The 21,683-nt window shown below is 38.5% G+C and overlaps 1 protein-coding gene across 5 annotated transcripts in view; it reads right to left on the bottom strand.

Annotated features, from left to right (window-relative positions):
• Positions 1-21,683, bottom strand: part of TMEM161B (transmembrane protein 161B) — a 180,016-nt gene that overhangs the window by 95,062 nt on the left and 63,271 nt on the right. The window lies entirely within an intron of this gene.

The following is a 21,683-nucleotide window of genomic DNA, read 5'->3' as shown; positions in this document are numbered from 1 at the left end:
TTAGCATGTCTTTCTCTTCGATTTTTCTTGAGTAAACAGAGGAGTTAATCCCAGAGAGAGGTGAGGTGATCAGATTGAAGTGCTCTGTACCAAGGTGAGAATCCTGGCCTGAAGACCAGCATGAGAGAATGTCATCAACAGATCAGACAGTCCTCCAGAAGCTCCACTCATCTTCTCCAAAGACTGTTGCCTACCCTCTTTTCCACTGAGAGCATATCATGTGCCTGAAGATGACAACAGGATAAGAGAAAAGATTTTAGTAGAGCAAAGATTTTAGTAAAGAAGACAAGAGCACAGCAACAGGGAAGAACATGATTGGGCTTGATAGAAAAGGAAAGGAGAACCCCCAATGGCAGAGGGGTGTCACTGTTGTCCGCAGGGATGGTGTGAAGAATGACTGAGAAGTCCAGGATAAAACGGGATTATTTAATTAATTACAGACTCATTTATATATCTTTGTTCGCAAGAGTGGTATAACATTATTGGGTGCTTGACCATACACCTACCAGGGTGATTGGCTGAATGCTACAACACCCATTTCAAAATATTTTCTTCAGTGTGGAAAACAAGACTGTGCATAACAAGTTTGCACCTGTGAGATAAAGTCTTGGTTTACAAAACCCTCTACACTGTTTTCAGCTAGCTTGCATGAGAAAGGAGACTTTCACAAGCGGCTGTAAAAAATAGGGAAATTTCTCTGCCAGCTTTTTTAGCATCTACAGGGGGGTTATAACTAGATTATCTTTAAGGTCCCTTCCAATTCAAATCATTCTGTGGTTCTATGATTCTAAGAACTTGATGAATCCTCAAGTGGAGTCAACAACAGAAAGCTGCAGAAAAGGCAGAAAAGACTGTAAAATCAACATTTGAACAGGGAACAGAAGCACAGTTATTCTACAGATACAACAAACACAACATTTGAAAAGACATGCAGAAAAGAGAAATCACTTGGCCTTCTTAATTCCATGGCAAAAAGAACATGAGACTTTGGAGACGTAAGGTAGTGTTTGTGATCTCACAGAAGGCAAAAACTAATGATGAGATGATGAAGAGTTTACAGTATAAAAGACCCTATACCTGTAGACAATAATCCAAATGTTACACTGTCAGAAGAAAACAGCAGATGCACTGCAGAACTGAGAGGCCCTGCCAAATATTAAGTCTTGGGAAGGGCACAAGCGTGGGGTGGAGATCAACAGAGAAAAGAGATTTGGTGTGGAAGATCACAGAGAAGGATCAGTTCCAGGTTGAGGTGGGTTGAAAGCACATCACTTGAGTAAGGTGTGAACCAATGAACTATTTTAGGACAAATGATAATATAAAGAGTAGGAAATAAGAGGCAGCAAAATGGAAGTGCTAGCTGACTTGATGATTAAAACTAACAAAGGAGATATTGAACAACTCAGAATTAAAGGGGGTGTGGGAAGTTAGAAGCAAAGGGGAGGCACAATAACAGATGTTTAGTGACACTAGCCACAGTGGAATACAATCAAAACAATTAAAATCCAGTTTTTACAAAATTATATTTTCTGGCTGCTTCTGCAATAAATATTTTCATCCAAGTCACTCTTTTATATTAACTGAAGTTCATGGTATCTTATTCTTGATTGACAGAGAGACATCTGAGACAGACAGGTTGTCAGAGTTACTTAGAAGGCAGAGAGATTTGAGGTGAGAGTGGAGGCTGAAGGACTGAGCACATTGGAGTGGAACTCTCAATTTGATTAAAAACTGACGGACAGTTCATCCTTGTTAAAAGGAGATAGTTTTAAAATATATGTTTTGTTTTGAAATGCTAAATGTATGCTAATTTTTAACATAGCCTTTAAAATTAGCCTTATTCTAGGATTTTTACCCTATGCTAAAATCAGATCTAGTATGAGACGCAGAATAATAGAGAAGTCTAGGTTGGAAGAGACCTTTAGAAATCATCTGGCCCAAACCTCTTAGTCTTTAGATTAGGTTATCCAGGGCCTTGTCAAACTAAGACATGAATATTTTCAACAAGGTGGACTCTACCACTTCCCTAAGCAAACAGTTCCAATATTTTAGAGTGCTCTTAGTGATGTTTTCCCTCTATCCAGGCAGCATTTTGTGTCCTTTCCCTCTTGTCCTGTCACCATGCATCACTGTGGCATGATGCACAAGTTGGAGGGGGTGGAAAGAAAGTCTCGTCCGTCCCGATCGCATCTCGGAGCAGCTTGGGGGGTGTCGCACAAATGCACTTGGACACACTCTGACACACCAGAGTTGGTGGATACTCACAGCCACTCACACACACACAGAGTCAGATAGCTCCTGCAGTGTCGCCAGGGACAAAGAGGCGGGAGGGGTCCTTTGTATGGAGTTCCGAGGGGTTTATTGGGGTCCCCGCTTGAAGGGATCCAGGGACAAAGAACAAAGAACACTGAGGGGTCCGGGGTTTTATCCAGATCGGTACTGGGGGTGGGAACCTATCATTTGGGGGCCGGGGGTGGAGAGGATGTGAGGTGACAGGACAGTGACCACTGGGGAAGGCGAGGGGTGGAACAAGGGAGCCAGGAACCAGTGGGGTATCAAGGAAAGGAGGACTATCTAGAACATGGACTTAAAAAGGGTAAAAGGGGGTGGTCTTAGACCTCTGAGCCTGCCCACCAGCAGACCTCAAATGTTTTGGGGTCCTGAGGCTCCCTGGCCAGTCCCATGGTGGACTCAACCACTGCAACATCACTTTGAAGCAAAACCAGCTTCTACTCTATAAATACATTTTAGACACAAGATTATTTGATCCTCTGAACTTCATCATCCCCCGGCAGAGCAAACACAATTCCTTCAACCATTCTCCATATGCCAAGTGCCCCGGTATTATGATCGTCTTGTTCCCCCCAAACTGGATCTGCTCCAATTTTCCCGTGCCTCTCAAAACTTTAAAAAATCCCTTTGAATGTGAAAAATGTGAACAGATTATCTCCTGTGAGTTGATGAAGGAAGGATGCCTTTGTATCCCAATCCTAGTAATTCTTTTTGGTATCTCCAGAAGCCATCTGCTTTATCTTCATTCTTACCATCAGTTGTGAAACTCCGTATCTTCTCCATGTCCTTCCCGAGTCTTTTCTCCTGTGCTAGCACAATACACCCAGGACTCCTGACACTGAGGTCCCCTCAGTGTTTACTCATATCATTATACCCCATTCTTTACTGAGCTTTGTTTTGCATGATGTTCAGGCAAGAGGCAGCATGTGCTGAGTCTAATTCACAACATGTTGGCTTTCTTATTTCCCAAGGGGTACAAAGCGCTTCTTTGCTGAGAACTGTTTGCTTTAAGAGTAGATAGAAATAAGTTCTACTACACCTGGGAGAAGATTCCTTTCTGAGAAGGTTCTTTATTGGATAAACATACGAAGGTCGGTGATCCATGAGAGTCAGAAAGTAAAACATTAAAGGTGAAAGTAAGAGAAGACAGGAATAGTGGAATTCTGGCAGAAAGCACCATCTGCCTTCATAGCAACTAAGAGAAATTGTTAGCAAGGATCCAAAAATATAGTTCAAGAAATATAATGGGATACCTGTGTCTGTGATACTAATCCTGATCTATGGCTCTTACTGATGACCTAAATAATATGCAGAAACCAGGGCAAAAATAAAAATAGAAAAAATGGAAGATGGGGGCTTATTCTAGGTTAACCTTCAGCAAGACTTTTTTATCTTTCATCATTTTCAGAGGTGAGATTTAGAAGTAAAAAGCTGTGCTCTGGAGTGGTCTTTGAATGGAACTAGGTTTTCTTCACAGCTTTTGGGAATCTTTGTTTAAGAGAGGCTGTTGCGGCTGTGATTAAGCACAAAATGTAATGCCAATGTATTCACAGGGCTGTTTCCCAAGACAATTGAATGCATTTGTTTAGAAGATTTGGCACAATTTTAATACAGATATGAAATCTTGGTTCAACACAAGGTTGTCAGCCCACAGAGAAAACCAGAAGTGATCTGGAATTGGATAATAAAAAAGACTTACTTGAAAATGTGTAGCTGTGTATACATGGAATGAGAAAATGTAATTTAAAATAGGAAGAACTAAACAATACAGTTTCTTCTTCCTTATAAATGTGTGGCCTTACAGGGAGAGTTACACCACTCTAGTAGGCACACCAGGTCAGACATCTTCAATGCACAGAGAGAGTGACGCTGTATCTAATGCTGTGATCTTCTAAGAAGTGACTAAAGGCTGCTGAAAATAGGCAAGCCCATACACTGCCACCAAATTCAAAAAAGAGACAGTGAGCTGGGAGGCAGCTCCAAAGCCAAAGAGGGACTTAGATACAGACCTCTGATGTCCTGGAACTCAGCAGAAAAGAGTTTTCAAGGAGTGTAGAAAAAGGCAGTCAAGGTGACTGCCCAGGGAACAAGAATAAGGTTTTTTTTTTCCTAGGTTCTAGGAAAAAAGCGCAGAGAAAAGAGAAGAATCATGTGAGAGAACAGGTTCTATAGCAGAAGAATTCCCAGAACTTCTTTATTCTGTGGGCTGTCAGCTTTGTGTTGAACCTACATTACATATCTGTATTAAAATTATGCCAAAGCAGAAAAAATTAATAAGACTGAAGGTGGAGATGTGAAAGGAATATATTTAGTGTAAACAAGAATGAAGAAACAAAATTATCACTTTTTACCTCCCCAAACCAGGAAGCAGTAGGTTCTGACCCCTATTCCTGATTGTTAGTAACTTACAGCAGGTTTTCCATTTAAGTCTTAAGTTACCATGCAATGTGAGTAAAGATGGCAAAATTGGACTGTACTGCAGTTATGTTCCTAGATTTAACCTGCAATTCTGCAACTGCTGTACTCATTCAGGGACATATATTGGTGTGGGTATGAATAGGGCTGTGCTGGTGAAACCATGGAAAGATTTGGTGCATATGAAAATATCTCAGGATTGTTGGAATAAACAATCTTCAAAGTGAGGGAAGAGAGCTGAAGTCTGTGGCTTAGAAACTCACTGTGTAGTAGAAGACAGAGCATAAGGTACTCTGGATATACAAGCCTGAAATTCTAACCTAGACTTCTGCAAGGACTAAGAATATTTGACTGTGCCCTTGAGTCATATCCATCTAATATTTTTAACAAACTATGTAATGTAACCTATGACCACAAATAATTAAGGACTGCTTGTGAAAGGAGTTTTCCCATCTAACACTGCAGTTACCTAAAGCTTGCCTCTGTGAAACTTCTACATACACAGCACCAAACAGTAGAACAAATGCTGTGAAACCCTAGCTGTGCTGGGATTCTGCTGTCCTCCAAAACATATATTAGCATGCATGAACACATTGACATGTTTAATGTGCTTGTGCTGACATGTCCAGAAAAGGGTATGACATCTGTGATTTTAGCCCTCCATGCCAGTTTTTGGCATACCATTGTCTGAGGCCATGAGGAGTGTGCACGAATTCTATGTATTTGCTGGAATAAACAACACACAAAAAGCTTCTCAGACACACAATGGGGAGTTCATCAACTACACAAGATTTTACATTTTTTGCAGCAATTTCAGAGTTTCAAATAATAAATGCTGTTCAGAGGGTACACTGGATCAATTTGTGACTACAGGTGAGGAACCTGGGATCCGCAAACCAGTGAATGGTTCTCCCTCATCCATATGCAGGCTTAGATTTCCACTTTTCCAGGAATATTTTCAATGATAGTCCCTCTTAAATAACAGCAATGCAAGTGTTATTCAATACTGGTCACTAATAGCTACTAGAATTTGCATTATTTTTAACTCTTTCAATTAAATGTTGAGTAATTTCAATTAAAAGTCAAAAGTGGAATTGTTTGCAGAAAATAATGCAAGGTTTTCTTTAAAGCAGTGTAGCTTACAGATAAGAACAAAGAATGTCACACACTGATGGAAGAGAAGAATCCCAGGTTAGTAATGCAACCTTTACGTCACTGAGCATTAATAATACTTGACAAAAATCCTATGAGTCTGACTCAAGTTTTGGGTCATGTATATTAAATCATCCATAATTCTGCTTTTTTACACCAGGGTAAAAAAAATCTCTGAAACACAGAGAAGGAGCAAACATGCTTACAAAGGACAGAAACATAAAGAAATTGAGTAGAAATCTGATCTCTTGTGAGATTTTGATATGCAATGTTATTTCGTAAGTAATCTTAAGAAAATTTTGATGAAAATCATTAACCAAATCTGTCATGCCACTCATCTCACTAGAAAATTTCATTCCTGAAACAAACCAAATAAATTTTTTTTGTGAATAAAAAACAACTGAAAGTGTTCACAGATATTCTTTATTCTTTCAAAATAATTTATTGTGAGAAGAGTTAAAATGAACATTTTAACTTCCGGACAATAAACTTACTAAATTAACAGACAACTTGACCAGAGTGTTCTCTTAAAGTGCGCATAAAAGAAGATTGGTGATGAGTGTATTTACTTCTTCATCTCACATGCTCTATGAAATAATTTCAACAAACACTACTTATTCCTAGATATTATGTTATTTTCAAAGTCAATTTTCATCTCCATTATATCTAATATACAAAGGGCAAGGAATACTTTCCTGGATTGGACAGATCAAATAATAATTTCATGAGTGGAACACCAATAATATGCAAAGTCTAAAAATAACGGTGTATATGATACATACATGGAGTTATAGAATGTGTAAGTTTCTCCAAAGAGGCAGCAAAACTGACATTCTTTGTAAATTTCAGCTTTTTTTGCACTAGTGCAAATTTTCCTTTCTCTTTAAAAGTGTTTACCCTAATTAAAACCTAAAATTGGATCCTGCTGATCTGCTCTATGCTTATTCTGATGTAAATCAAGCGTTATTCCCTCCAAGTGCAGTTTTATCACAGCGAAAGTGTTGAAAGGAACACTGAAACTACCCTAAAAATATTCTTTCTCCATCAATGTGGACAGGACATTTGTAGGTATTTCTAAATAAATCTGATTAAATATATCTATTCAAAGTCTTTGAAATAACTCTGCAAGGAAAAGTGAATTTATTCCAGTTTCAACGAAAAGTTTCTCATGGGAATTGCAATTGATACAATAAATTGAGGCAGCTTATTGTTGTTGCTCTCCAGTCTTAGACAACAACTAGAACTGTTTCTCTGGGTGCTTGTGGTTAATAATCTTTCAACGAAGAGAAAGTTAAGGCTTCCTTTTCAGTTTTGTGCATCTTTTAAATATGCATTAGCTCAACTAACTGAGAAAAGTCTCAAAATATATTTCGGAAGGAAAGACAGAGCAAAACCAGTTATTACTGAAATTATTTCCTCTCTCCACCCAGTAAAAAGAAGAGTCTCAGGCTCAGTGAAAGATGAAAGAAAAATGCACATGAATCAATTACGAAAAAGAGGTTTCTTTGAATGAGGAAAAGCTGATTGGAATTAAGATAAGCTTTGTCCATATCTGCAAGTTACATGGAGAGTACTTTTCAGTGGAAGAGAAAAGGGGGATTTGGGAGTGTTTGGCTGCTTAATGCCATAGTGCTTCAGAGTCCATGTGAAAATTTGCTGCTAGCTATTAATCGTCATTGTGTCTCTGCAAAGAAGCTGTTACAATGATGACTATATATCATTATATTCCGACTGTAAGTAAAGAATCAGAGCGCTGGGAAAGTTGGATAAGAGCGGCTGGCAAACTTTTAAGCTGTGGAATCCATTTAAATAAATTTACATCACATTTGCTACTTTTGCTGGTATGGGAATCATACTTTAACATGAAACAATATGCTATGTTCATGGGTCCTAGTCTTTTATTCTCCCATCTCTGAGCCTACTTTCCAGGTCAGCTTTTGCCAGTGCTGACAGCACGCCTTTCTCATAGCCTTCTTCTCATAGCCTTTGGTTGCTTTCAAGTTCAATTTAGCACAATGAAGTTGTTATGCATGACAGTTTGGAGAGCAGAATAGATGGTGTCTGAGCCTGCTGTGTCACCACAAAGTGGGCTCATTCTCTGCAAGCCAGCTCAGTTACGGAAGCCTTGCTGGTGGGACACTGCAGTGGACTTCCAGATGTTCCCGTCCTGACGAAAACAATTAGCTTCAAACTGCAAGAAGCCGCAGGGTCACTGTTTTTTTCAGTCAGACTGCACCATTTAATATGTTGCAGTGGATTTCAAATTCATGTTGATTTATCCTGTTGTACTCTTCTTTTATGGTCTTTATTTATAGATGTGTAAAGCAAGTGGGAAAGTTTGAGTCTCACACAGTTCAGGAGTTGTCTTAGAAATCTAAACCATTGTTTTATGTTTATTTCAGAAAGTACTAGACTTAAAACTTGTCAGGCTTAATTCTGTTAGGCTGAACTCCCTAAAACAGGGCCCTGAACTTCCTCAAACAGAACCTGAAAGTGTCTCTTCTGCTAACCATCAGCAACAAGCAAACAATAAACAACCCCAAAACGTTCAAGATGACAGCACAGCTGTCTGCTACAACAATACTGAAAAGTACTGAAAACCATTTGCAAATGGAAAATTATGCAACTACTAAAAATAAGTTTATGAGCCTGTATTGAGGTGCTGCAAGCTGCCTGTTCTTGCCAGGCACAGCTGGTTATGTTCATTGCTAAGAACCTTGTAGGCCACTGAATTCAATAGTACAAGACAGCTGCTACTCCTGCAGGAGAAATATTACTTTATTTTGGCATTAACTTAGCTATTAACATGATAGCTTTCTTATTTTTCCTTATCAGGCTCTGCTAGTACTGCTATGACAAAGAAAGCCAGTTGCATACTACTTGACTGTACACTGCTAACAGCCAGTAGCTGTTTTTCAGATTCCCCAGTTAAAAAGATTCTGTTGTCTTGATTATGTACTTTGGTATTTACTGGATAAACCCATCAAATAATTCTCATTCTAGATTAAAAGTTATACCAAGGAGTATTTAGAGTAGTAAGATGCTTCCACCCTCTTTGTCCATTGCCTTCCTCTCCACTGCCCTCCTATTTTCTTTCTTATTTTTCTGTTTTAATATGCAGGAAAAAAATATTATCAAAATTCCTCCTTTGTAAGCTGCTTGGTTTGGCTTTGTGTTTTTGAAAGGTAAAATTAAATTATGCCATCAAGTCTTTTATGTTTTAAAATTATTTCTTTTTATCAAAGAACCAGATAATATATTTAAAATGTCTAGTTTTGAACAACACAAAATGCATTTATTACAGATGGAAAAACATTACAAAATCTGATTGCAGTTTGAGTTTCAGAAGTCTATTTTTTCCCTACTGTTTATTAACCTTCCTTTAACAATGCATGAGTAAAACTTGGTGTAATTAGCAGGCTACAAAAAAAAATTTAAAATAATCAGTACTACATTTAAGGCCAGATATAGATTTCTTGGTTGAAAAAGGAAGAGGAAATAAGAATACTTGACTTCTGATATAATTTATTCAAACGTGTCAGACCACCAGAGCTGTTCTTACGTATTGTATACAGAAATTTTTCCCTGTCACTCAATCAAATTTTTGCAATGTTGCCACATCTAAACATTTCCTTTATTCATAAGTGATCTCATGTGAAGAAGCTGAGATACATTATGGTGTTTACTTCTTATTTAAGTAGAGGAGTGTAATGAGTTGTGTAAATGAGGAAGCAAGTTAATCTGTTAAAGAAAATGTTGCATGAACCAGCCTTTAAAATCACAAGAACCTTTGCTTGATGTATTTTAGCCAAGAAATATGGCTTTGCTGTACTTCTTCAACAACCAGTGATACAGGTCTCATTGATTTTATCAGTAGAAGATTTAGGTCTACAAAATGGAAAAAAACCACTGAAATAAAAGGTTTCTCAGGACAAAATGGGATACAAGAAGAAAAAAAATAGGAAGAACCAGAAGAGCAACACAGCCTTGGAGCCAGTTTAATCTGAATACATGACCACTATAAATCATCAATGCCCTAAGCAAGAATGTACATGGTTGTGTCAAAAACCAGAAACCCTGATTTTAGGTCTATAAAAATAAAATATTTAAATTCTTTAAGTCAGTCTTATAATAATTTTGTTGTGGTCATCATGGCCTCAGAGCAAGAGACAAAGTTAACAGGAAAGTTCATATCTCTTATGAGGCTGGCATATTAAGAAATGTTCCCAAATTTGAAAGCTTCCCTTTTTTTTTATCCTCTCAGTTGAGTTAACAAAATATTTTACATCTCTGATAAAGGTGTTTAGGGGTTTCAGAAAAAGTTTTACTCTTAATTATCCTGTTTTTATAAAAATTGACTGCATATAAAAATTTATTGGAAAACCTGCTAATGCCAATATGGATTGCTGCCTTCACAACACATCCAAACCAAAATCAGACTCAGAAGTCTATTTTGAGAGTTTGGGCTTTTACTAGCACGGCATCCTAAATCATCCAGAAATACAGACGCTGATGTTAGAATAATATCCATACTTACTCTAACAGAAGTTGCAATGTTGTAGTTGTGTTTGCACACACATGCATACCAAGTGGTAGAAAATTTTTATGCAAAAACCCTTACTGTACTACACTGATGCTTTTTGCTGTGGTTTTGCTGTTATTTCATAGTCATTTAGCATTGCTTTCTCTTTTCTTTATTTCCCAAGAAACACAGCACGAAGAGTAATGAGAGCAGATTTGTCTGGGTCCAAAAAACATCTTAAATCATCCTTGCACAAAATTTGGCAGTACAAAGCACAAAATGTAAAGGATTTTTTGTTTTGCAAAATTGCTGTTTAGGAATCAGATACTTCTCTATACAAAAGACTGCTTACGGCCTTCTGCATCATTGTTTTATAGTCAGTCTGCCTTCATCAAACATTCACCTAGGGTTTTGGGATAGGGATTTATTATAGATCTTTCTCATTCAGGCTCTATGCACACCCTGCAGCTTGGCAAACAGATAATTCAATGAAGATTCCCATGTCTTCTTTAGAATATTAACATTTAAAACAGACTCTACCAGCATCCTGTGGTTGACAGAGTAGTTAAATGCAGCACAAACAAAGGGAAACTTCACATTGGGTCTGTGAAGAGCACACCCCTCTGTAGAGGCCTGAATACTTACAGCAATGACAATAATTGCACCATCATGCCAAACTTCTTGGCCACTTTCAGGTAAATATGTACACATGTCTGTGCAAGAAACACTTGAGAACTGTTTCCAGTGTGGCTCCCTCTCACAAATGCTCAGCTCTGAAGACATGAAATCACTAACACAGAAATAGAAATATTTCTTTGCGCACACATATCTACCTGTATCTTCATAACTTATGACTATAAACATTTAAATAACCTCCAGACTCCAAATTTTCTAGTCATACAAATTCAACAAATGGCTGTGTATTTTCTCCCAACTTGTTATTTTGGTGATGTACATTCAAGTACACAATTTGTCACAGGTTTAGGTGTATCTATACTTTTAAACATGCCTAATGCAGAGCCAGATCATGAGTTTTTGCTGACGTGGCTTCTACAAGTGATGTTACACAGATTTTCATTGCTTAATGACATCCTTTCTGTGCAGATAGTGTAGTTTACACGGTTGCAGACCAGGGCTTTAATTCTTCAAAATGCAAACACACAACTTCCACTGGCTCCACCACAAATATGATATACAAAAGGTTTTTGTATTGGGGCCATGATTAGGCCACCTTGCTCTGAACTCAGGATGAAATGGGACTGGAGAATTAGAATCATAGAATGTCCTGAGTTGGAAGGGACTCACAAGACTGAGTCTAACACCTCATTACTTTCTGAGTCCTGTGCTCATGGTGAGCAGCATTTGGCCCCAAAAGAAGCACTGGTAGATCAGTGGAATGGTTCATGAAGGAGTGAAACATTCAGGGAGAAGATCCTGGAACCTGGTCAAGGAGTAACTTGTGGCCACCATGTGTTGATGTTGATCCTGAAGAGTAGATTGAGTTTAGAAACACAAAAAGATGCACACAGTTGTTCACCCAAAAGCATGTAATCACATTAACAGAGTGTGTAAGAGAACTTTGGATGGGAGCCGTGCAGTATTGACAATATCAGTGTTTTCAAAGCACAGGTTTGAGCACTGTGCAACAGACTGTTGCAAATGAAATTGTAGAGAACTGCAATTTGCCGGGCTAGGTGGTCATGACATGATGTCTAAAAAGCTACATATAACACCACCTTGCTCATGTTGTGCTCTCAGCTGTAAAAAAACCTGATAAAATCCCAAACAACAACAAAACCCCCCACAAATGAACCATCATGTGCAGTGGTCCCTCTGTCGTGGGATCTCATAGGGGCAAACCCCACATGTGTTAAAGAGGCCTGATCTTTAATTTTGTGTTTGTTTCCTTGTTAGGCTCTAATGGCACTTCTGCCTCCAAGTCTTGATGAGAAGATGGTATGACAGGTTTGGCTTCTGCCCATTCAGCTGGCACCGCTGATGCCAAAAGCTGGAGCCTGCTGCAGCAGGAGCAGGAGAGGCTCCTCTGGAGCAGGGTCTGACTGTCAGTTTCCCACCCTCCTCCCAGCAACCAACTCCCTCTCCAAAGACCCTCAATGAAGTGGAGGACAATGCCAGTATTGTTGCTCCTATTAGGGAACCGGTGGGAAGAACAATCGCTGCTTGCCCAAGCATCTGTGCTGGCCAAACCCTGACAATAATTACTTCTAGAGTCTCTGGTTAACTCTGCTCTCCATTTTCAGCACAAAATGCTATTAAGCCAGAGGCAGGACAAGCTTTCTGTCTCTCCTGGTCTTTTAATACTTTGCTTGAATACTTTCTGGGCCTCATCTGCAGAAGTGAGGATGAACTTGAATCTGGGATGGGCTGATGAATATTTGCTGGAAATGCAACTCTTCTGCCTCCAACAAAAAAAAACAATTTTGAAAAAGCACTCCTCTGATTTCTTATTCTTGGATTTCTTTACAACTGTCAGTAATAGAAGATGTTTCTAATTAGCATGAGTATCCCTCAGAAACTTACCCAAGCTAACTTTTTCTAGCTAAGTAAGTATGGAGCACAAAACTGCCAGCAAATTGGAAACATCATGAGAGTGGTGCAAGGCAAATTGGTTTTGTTTTGTAAAACAAGCAAAACAAAACTGTTGCTGAGTCTGTTTCTAGGACACTGATAATAAATTTAGTCCTCTAGACCATTCAGTCTTTACTCACCTGCCTCCCTTCACAGCCCCGCCATGCAAATCACTATTAGTGCTATGCAAAATACCATCATAAATATGCATAATTGTCGAGATTTATGGTAATTTTTCAGGATTATCCAATGTGACATTTATAGGACAGGAGCATACATCAATTTAAATGAGAGTGACAAATATCTAATCCTTTTTATTTCTATAGTATTTTTAATATTTCCTTGAACTCTCCTGAGAACAGTGTGACCTGGTAGGTATTTGAACAAAATCTTTTAAAATTCAAATACTTTACTAGCATACTACTTTTTAAAGCTTCATGTTTTTAATGCATATCTGGTACGTATGTGTGCATGCGTGTAAAACTGCATAATCTTAATGCGGATTATTTACGTGCAATGAGCAAAGGTGTTTCTATAGGTATTTTACATGTTATTGTTCCCTACAGATAACAATGGAGAGTAAAATATCTCATGTATTGGGCTACTTTCTGAAAATGAGTTTGATCTGTCTAATTACTTCAATAATCTGATTACCCACCTAATAGAAAAATTTACCAATATTTTCTTCTCATTTTATTTCAACCACAATGACAAGGATTTGCTGCTATGGCAAACCGTGTTTATGTTCCAGATCTGTTGACCATCATAGAGGTCTGGATACACATTTTATTAGAGAAATCAACGGAGATGGGGTCTAAAAAGTTATTGCTTATAGTGATTACCAATTATGAGCATTTTTGTTCCTGGTATTGAGTGGCCAGCACACCAGCTATATCTTCAAATTCATGACATGATTTCGGTTAAGATTAGTAAAGTTACTTGTAAATGAAGGTGCGATGCACTCTGAGACCTCAAAATATCAGTGGATATTTACCACACAATAGCATGCAACAGAAATATTGAGAAATCTAGGTTTTTACAAAAAATATTTAAATTGCCTGTTACATTGCAAATAACAAGTGTTACTGGATATTGTTTCATTATTTGCAAAATAAAATCTTTGTTATTTACACTGCCACATGCCTCAGAATATTAACTACTAAAACATGCAAGATCGTTATTCTATGAAACCTTCCATCTTAAGAGAAATTATTCTATTCTCATATGCCTAAACAGAAAAAATATTGCAGGCTGCATAAAAGAGAGAACACAATTTTAATTGTATATGTTCTTAATAGAACTTATTTACTCTTCATAAATTTCAAGAATACATTTCATTGTGTCTCTTAAATACATAAATACACCACTGCATTTGTATTTTGAAAAACAGATGTACTTTCTGCTTTATTCATTAATTTTTTTCTAAGCTATTTTGTATGGTATTTTTAATGGACACGAACACAATCCTGTCCTCCTTGCATAAAAATTTAGTGGAAGAAGAGCTCACTGAAAGCCTTGTCTTTCATTATTGTGCAAGGTCTTAGATTTAATTGGGGAAATTAGCAAGAAGGTAATAAAAAAATGTGGGAAGCTTTCACTTTGCATTACACAGGGATGCCAAATCAGGCAGTTTACATTTATTTGTGGCCGTGTATATCCACAGTATAAATTTGACTGCGACACACTGCAAATATTACTTACAGCTGTCTTACTGCATATGAAAGGAGGGCAAAATGTTGCACCCAAGGAGTCAGGCTCATGGATGTGCTCATGTGTGCCTCCCAGCTGCACAACCCAATATGGTCCCCCAAAACACTGCATTTTCAAAATGGCTAAAATTTATAATATGCCAGCGAATCTGTGAAGATCAAATGAATGTCTTAAACATGTTTTTCAGAAAATGTGGACATGCATTGATGTAAGCATAGGAATTTTCTCTGCTTGAGTAGATACTGAGCTTTTATCAGCCACAGAAGGTTTACCACCATCTGCTCCCTGTTCACAAAGGTTCTGTGCTCAGAGACCTCCACACAGTCACCAGAAATGGTCCTCCAAAAACGCTTAGTGCCTTACAGGCATGGAGCCAAAATAAACATCAGGGCATGATTTCTGGATAATCTATATCATCACAAACTCATTGAATAAAACATAATAGGAAAACACTAAGGCTGGGTCTCTGTGTGCTCTCAGGGCATACGTTTTGTTTTAGTGTACTCTAACTCTTGTAGGATCAGCCTGGAGACTGAGCTGGTGTTTGTTCTCACTCTTCAGACCAAGCTAAGTTTCAGGAGCTGTTCAGCAAAAACTGAAGATTTGGAAGCCACATTTAAGTGGATATGCCTGCTAAAACCCTGATCATGAAAAGCTGCTAAACAGCTCACAGAAGGTATTGGCATCCTGCATCAGAGTTACCGGGAGAGCCTTTTGGACAGCAGCACTGATAAAAATGGTAATGTGTTCCTTTAAATTAGTGAGAAGTCAAAGCATTCTACTACCTCTCAATAAAAATTAAAGTCTGGTTTATTTAAAATTTTATTAAAATATTGGTTTACAGGTTTTTATCAGTACCAGCTATTAAGACTAGAGTGCTAAGCATCACCAAAATATTTTTGATGCTGTCAGGTGACAAAAATGAGCTAGTTCTCTGTTATAAATTCACTACATGCACACTCAAATGTAAGAGTTACTTGCATCTTTCATGCTGCTTGGAAAACACTAATTGATGCATAGCGCAGGTAGAAAATTGCATCTCCATACATAAAGATAGAAAGGTGTAAAATCTTTGTTACATATCGTTACAAGATTGTTTTAATTTGCCTGTAAAACCATTATTTATAATTTTATTTATGGTAAGTAAACTTCTGGAATTAAACTGAGACATGTTTCAACTGAAACATGGTAGATCTTGATAGATATTTCTTTTGAATTGCTGAGGAGCAAAACATAATTTGGTGGCATGACTCTGTCTGGTAATCACATAAGATAAATTTTTAAGGAATATAACAAAGATATTTATTTGCTGCTGCTGCTGCTGCTAAGCCAGCTTTATTTATCTTAGAAGATTTTTCCATCTATAAGTGGAAAACAAACTTTCCTTCAAGAGATCTGTGAACCAAATTATAAATGTCAAGTCTAAATCCCATATGGAAATCAGTTGGGTTTAATCCTGGATAGTCTTCAGGATGCAAATGAGGACAGGAGGTTTCCCTAGTGCTGCTGTCACATGGGCGGCCAATTTATAGGCATGGGCACACACTGTATGTCCTGCACCTCCCCCTCACCCTCAGTGAGACTTGGTCTCAGCTGCCTGTATTTCACCAAAAACTGCAAACCAAGGAAATATATCAGTAATAGTGCCCTGTAAATTAACTTGACATTTGATGCAGGGGAAAAAAGAAAATCAAATGCTAAAAGCTTACAAAAGACATGGAAAACAAAAGCCACTCAGGACACGTACTACTTATACTATGGATTTAAGAGCTCTGGAAGGTGATTATTCTCTTGCAAGCAACACACTCAGCCCTCCTTCTCTTTGTTAAGCCAACTCAGTCACTCTTTGTTAATGTCCCAGCATCCATCAAATAAAGAAAAAAATATCCTATACTTTCACAAAATAGTCTCCATGGAGCCAAATAACACCAAGGAACTGCTAGCTCTGGGCTCACCTGCATCTTATATCCCTAAAACTGTAATTTTTAAAAATATGCTGTTGTTAAAAGATAAACTGCAATTATTAATATTAATTCACTCCTAAGAAGCTGTGCTAAGTAACTAAGATGTATGCCAGTATTTTACAATTGGTAAACAGCCTGTGAAACATGTGAGGCACTGCCATACCTTGAAAATTAAACATTTCATTTTTCCCTGTACTTGAAGTTACAAGTATTTTTTTCCTTTGTCAAAAAGTACTTGAATGAAGAACAAGCTATTGATGGACAATCATCTGTTTCTGTGGCCCTGCTTGCAGTACTGATATCAGTAGGATACGGAGAGACAGACCAGACGTAGATGCTCAGCAATGTTATGCTTTATTGTGTTTGCATGTCCCCACCTCTGTTCCTCTCCCCCACATCTCTCCCTTCTTCCTCCCTCCTTCCTGTCTTACACACACACACACACTCTGCAGAGCTGGCAGTATTGCATCTCACAATTGCCTACCTGGTGGTTTACAGGCAAAGGAGTGTAGTGATAAAATACATAATTCTAGCATCTCTGCTTCTTGTTATTCATGGACTTATATACAATTCCCTGTGTTCTGCTTTTTTTTCCCTGTTACTACAGTTTGTATTACTGGCAGGCCTATATCCTTGCAGGAACTTCGAATAAAAATCAAGATATAACTAGAAAATATTCTGTATTTCCACAATTTTAAGAGGCTTATGGACTTACAGATATATGAAGAATATGTTGATTGGCTTTTTTAGTACTTCAACTACTTAAGGTTCTGTTTGCGTAAAACAGCTTTAATAAAATGAATTTATGTACACATATATATGTGTGTATGTAAATGCACTTGAAATGAAAATGTTCATAAATCCTTGTCACTTGTGCTGATTAAGCAGTGATAAGTTTTTTTGCAAAGGAGTTAAAATTCTAGAGATAGAATTATTAATTTTAATTCTTCTTTTGGTAGAGAGTAGAGAAAGGATTTAACTAGTTCAAAGGAAGCAATTCCTACTTCGCTGATTTTCACTTCTTAAAGAAAGCCTTTCATTAGTACATTTTACAATTGCCAAATAAATATTTCCTTTTGTGAAAAGAAGGATTTCATCAATGACTTATTTTCTAAATATTTACATTCTTGGGTTTTATTCTGCAAGTCCTTGCAAGTTGCAACACTTATCTGAGTAAACCTCTTGACACCAATAAATTACTGATTGGAGTAGTTTCTTCTAAATAAATTTGCTGAATCTGGCTCTAAAATTTAAAAATAATTTTAATGTTAATTCCATGCACTATTTCCGTGTATTTTCTCCTCCCATTTTTTTCTTTAAGATCCACTTATGAACGAATAATTGATATTATTTTTCCAAAAGCTAATATAAATTACTTTTACTGGGCTACAACAATAAAAAAATCTCACACCATGTACATATATAGCATCTACTTTTTTCTCCCATTTTTATTTCAAGCAACAAGCTTTTCCTCATAAATTCTCCAAAAGTAAAATACTTTTGCTCTTAATGTGGGCATGCATGCCACATTATTAAGTCAAAGAGATAGTTAATTTGCAGTCAAATGTAGAACAATTCACATTAACATTATCCTGTTTGAGTCTTGAAGTTTATTCAGTCTGGGGCTTGAGGTTTTGTTTTCTTCTGTAAGTAACCATAGTGCTTTCACAAGACATTGCCTCAGCAATAAAGCAATTTAGAGTGGAGGATATTTTTAGACTACATTCATTTGAAGAGGGGGAGGGAGACAGTGCAGTAACATATACATGTATTTGTAATTCATATCGGTATTCTGCTTCTATTGTACTCAGAGCTTCCGTCATGGCTGAAATGGGGAGCTGGCATCAGTGCAGCAGTGCTGTAAATAATTTCTCTCACCAAAACACAGAGCACAGGTTCTCTCTCTCCTCCACTACTGCTGCTAATTATTACCATGCTGATTCTATTTTAAAAAATAAAAGTAAATAGCTGTAGGTCAGGGAGGCATATCTGGACAGTCTGTTAAATAACACTATCAATCCTTCTGGTCCAGAACAGAGGTCTTTTCATTCTGGTCTTTCAAGAGCCCTGGTCTACACATTCAAAAATATGACAGAAAAATAAACTGAAACATGCTGGTGTTAAACATTTAAATTCTCTACTGCTTGGTCATTATGCTTATGGCCATGTTTTACATGGTTCTCTCCCCATCATACTTTTGCTGATTTCACCTCATTTGCAAGATCTTATTATGCATATAGCCTTCGTTCTGATATAGAGTGCAGCACAGTGACAAAGCAAAACCTATAAACAGAGAAAACATTTTCTCTTCTTTAAAGTTGTTCCAGCTATCCAGTATTAGCATTTGATTTATCAATATAATTCAACATTAAATCAGATGTAAGTTCTTGCTTATAAAATACTTACAGATTTATTTTTGCTTGAGAAAATAAGAAGTCAATGTCTAAACTGCCTCCAAAAGTCGTTCACTTTTATAAACATTTAATTTTTCTGCTGATAAGAGTTTAGGCAAACACACTAGTGGTAGGTAACAATTAAGAAGAACCTATTTATTTATGGCAAGTGAGATATCTGCTATATGCCTAACTATATGTAGCCTGAGAAAATAATATTATAAAGTGCTGAATTTGACTGGTAAGGTTCAACATGGACAGCCAGGTTTCAATTCCAAAGATTCCTGGTTGCCTTACATCTGAAAATAAAGATACTGGATCCCCTAATGATATTACTTTCTGGTTGTTCTTATACGGTAGCAAGTGTATTTTGTGTTATGGAAATTTATGTCTGATTCACCCAGATTTTGACTAATTTCATGGATCTGCCAATGAGAGGGAAGGTTTCAGTAGATAATTTCTTGGTTTCTGTCCAAAAGTAGGTGATAGAGACCTTAAAGTCTCTAAAAGGAAAGAGACTCCCACTGGCTGCTACTGGAACACAGCTGGGCCACCCAGGGGAAGCATGAATTAATTTAAACAGCAAAAGTCTTTTCCTTCACTTTTCCTAATGTGAGATGCCTAAGAATCCCTTCAAGATCTCACTATAGACACTTTTCCTATGTAGGAGAAATAAGATCAAAGTGTTATGAATAGATCTTGCAGGAGTGGGTTTCACTGACAGAGATTCAAAGGTGAACCCATACTCCATAGTGAAATATTTAACTTATGCAGTTGTTGGGGCCCTCCAACATGGGGTTGGGAGAGGGGCCCTTGGGGGGGAGACACGGGGTTTCCTTGCCCCTGCTCAGCCTCGTTCCCATTGGTTGTTTTGTGTTCCCCTGCGCGGGCAAGGACCCTCAGGTCCCGTGACTGCAGCAGTTCCTCGGCAGAGCCCCGGCCATGCAGCTGGAGAAATAAACATCTCTCTGAAACATCTATCAAGAATTGGTCCATATGTATTTCTTTGCCACGGGCCTCATTGTCTGATACATCGGGTTGCACTATCTGCACTCTAACAAATGGTAGAGAAATGCTGGCAAGACACCGATCCCTAAGGACAGAGAATTTGTGAGTAAAAACCACTCTAGATCTCTCTCTTCTTGCCCTGGTTTGGATATTCTCTCTAAATTATGGAGGAACCATGGAAAGACTCTTGGCTCTCAGAGCCGCATATGGACATTTATCTTAAACTTGAAAAGATTCTAGAACAACAATTTGTAAATTTTAGCTTAATTCAAGCTCAAAAGGAACTGAAACACTTCCTGGCATGGTTGTTTAAGAATGTTTTCTATGTTTCTTGGGATTTAATTCTTACCAAAGACTTTTGGAAGACTGTTTGGACGCAGTTAATTTCTGAGTCAAAATATATGCTGATGGAAGAGTATTTTTGTGAATTTTATTTAATTACCGAGACTGTTAAACAATGTCAGCTGTGTCTTGGTGAAGGGAAGCCTGCCTCAGAGTCCATGCGACCCAGGCCACTTGGACTGAGCCCTCTGCGAGCAGCAGCAAGGCAATTCCCATGTGCAGGCGGAGCGGTGCGAGCTGCAGTGTCGGCAATGGAGCGAGGTGTGGCGGGAGCGGGGCGACCTGGCAGTGCCCGCCCGGCCCCATGCAGCACGTGGTGGAGCGAGCCCCGTGAATGCCCGACCGAGAGGGGCGGCGCGCGGGCGGAAGCTGGCAGCAGTGGCGCAGAGGCGTGCCTAGCCAAAACGTGCGCTGGAGCAGGGCGCAGGGGGGCTGCCGCTCGGGGGCCCGGCCGAGACGTGGGTGCGCCGGCAGGCAGTGGCAGCGCAGCTGAGAGCAGAAGCAGCAGCGTGCAGGGAGCTGAGTGGCGTGGCCCGGCCTGGCCCGTGCGGCCCTGAATGCGACCCTGGGAAGAGCATGCATGCACGAGCAGCCGCGACAATTCCAATACGGGAGCGAGCGAAAGCAAAAACGCAGTGAGACAGAAAACAGAAGCCACTTGGAAAAAGGAAAAAATCACCATAGCTAAGGTTTTAGGAATAGTAAAATGTTATAACGTTAAACAAAATTATGGTTTTATAATGAGATGTGACAACCAGCAAGACATATTTGTTTATAGAACTGCTATTAAAAAGAATAACTCTGAAAAATGCATCCCAAGCTTGGGAGATGAAGAGGTGGTGGAATTCAAAATTGTGCAAGGTAGAAAAGGGTTACAAGCAGCAGAGGTCACTGCGCCTGATGGCATTTCTCTAAAAGGCAGTATATATGCTAAAAATTGTCATGTTAGACAATATCTCCATTATAAGCCCCCCCTACAGTCTCCCTTTCCTAATCCCACCTTTCCCTTTTATCCTATATCCTATTACCCTCAGTGTATTCCCAATCTGTTTTTTCACCCATGGTTTCCCTCACAAAACCATGCCTTTGCCAATTGTTTCCCCAAAAATCCCTTTCCAATGCCGAGTGGGGGATGAAGAGGGGGAGGGAAGAAATTAACTATTATTGTTTAGAGTTCCAACAGGTACAAATGGAAGAAACCCTCTCCTGCCTCAGTTTCCCCACAAAGCATGCCCGGAGAGTCCTGTCTCCCTTCTGTCAGCCTTAAGATATTCCAGAGAATCTGTTTGGACATTT

Source organism: Corvus moneduloides, chromosome Z (assembly GCF_009650955.1).
Source record: "Corvus moneduloides isolate bCorMon1 chromosome Z, bCorMon1.pri, whole genome shotgun sequence".
In the NCBI taxonomy this organism is placed as follows: domain Eukaryota; kingdom Metazoa; phylum Chordata; class Aves; order Passeriformes; family Corvidae; genus Corvus; species Corvus moneduloides.
This window is presented reverse-complemented; position numbering and strand designations above follow the sequence as displayed.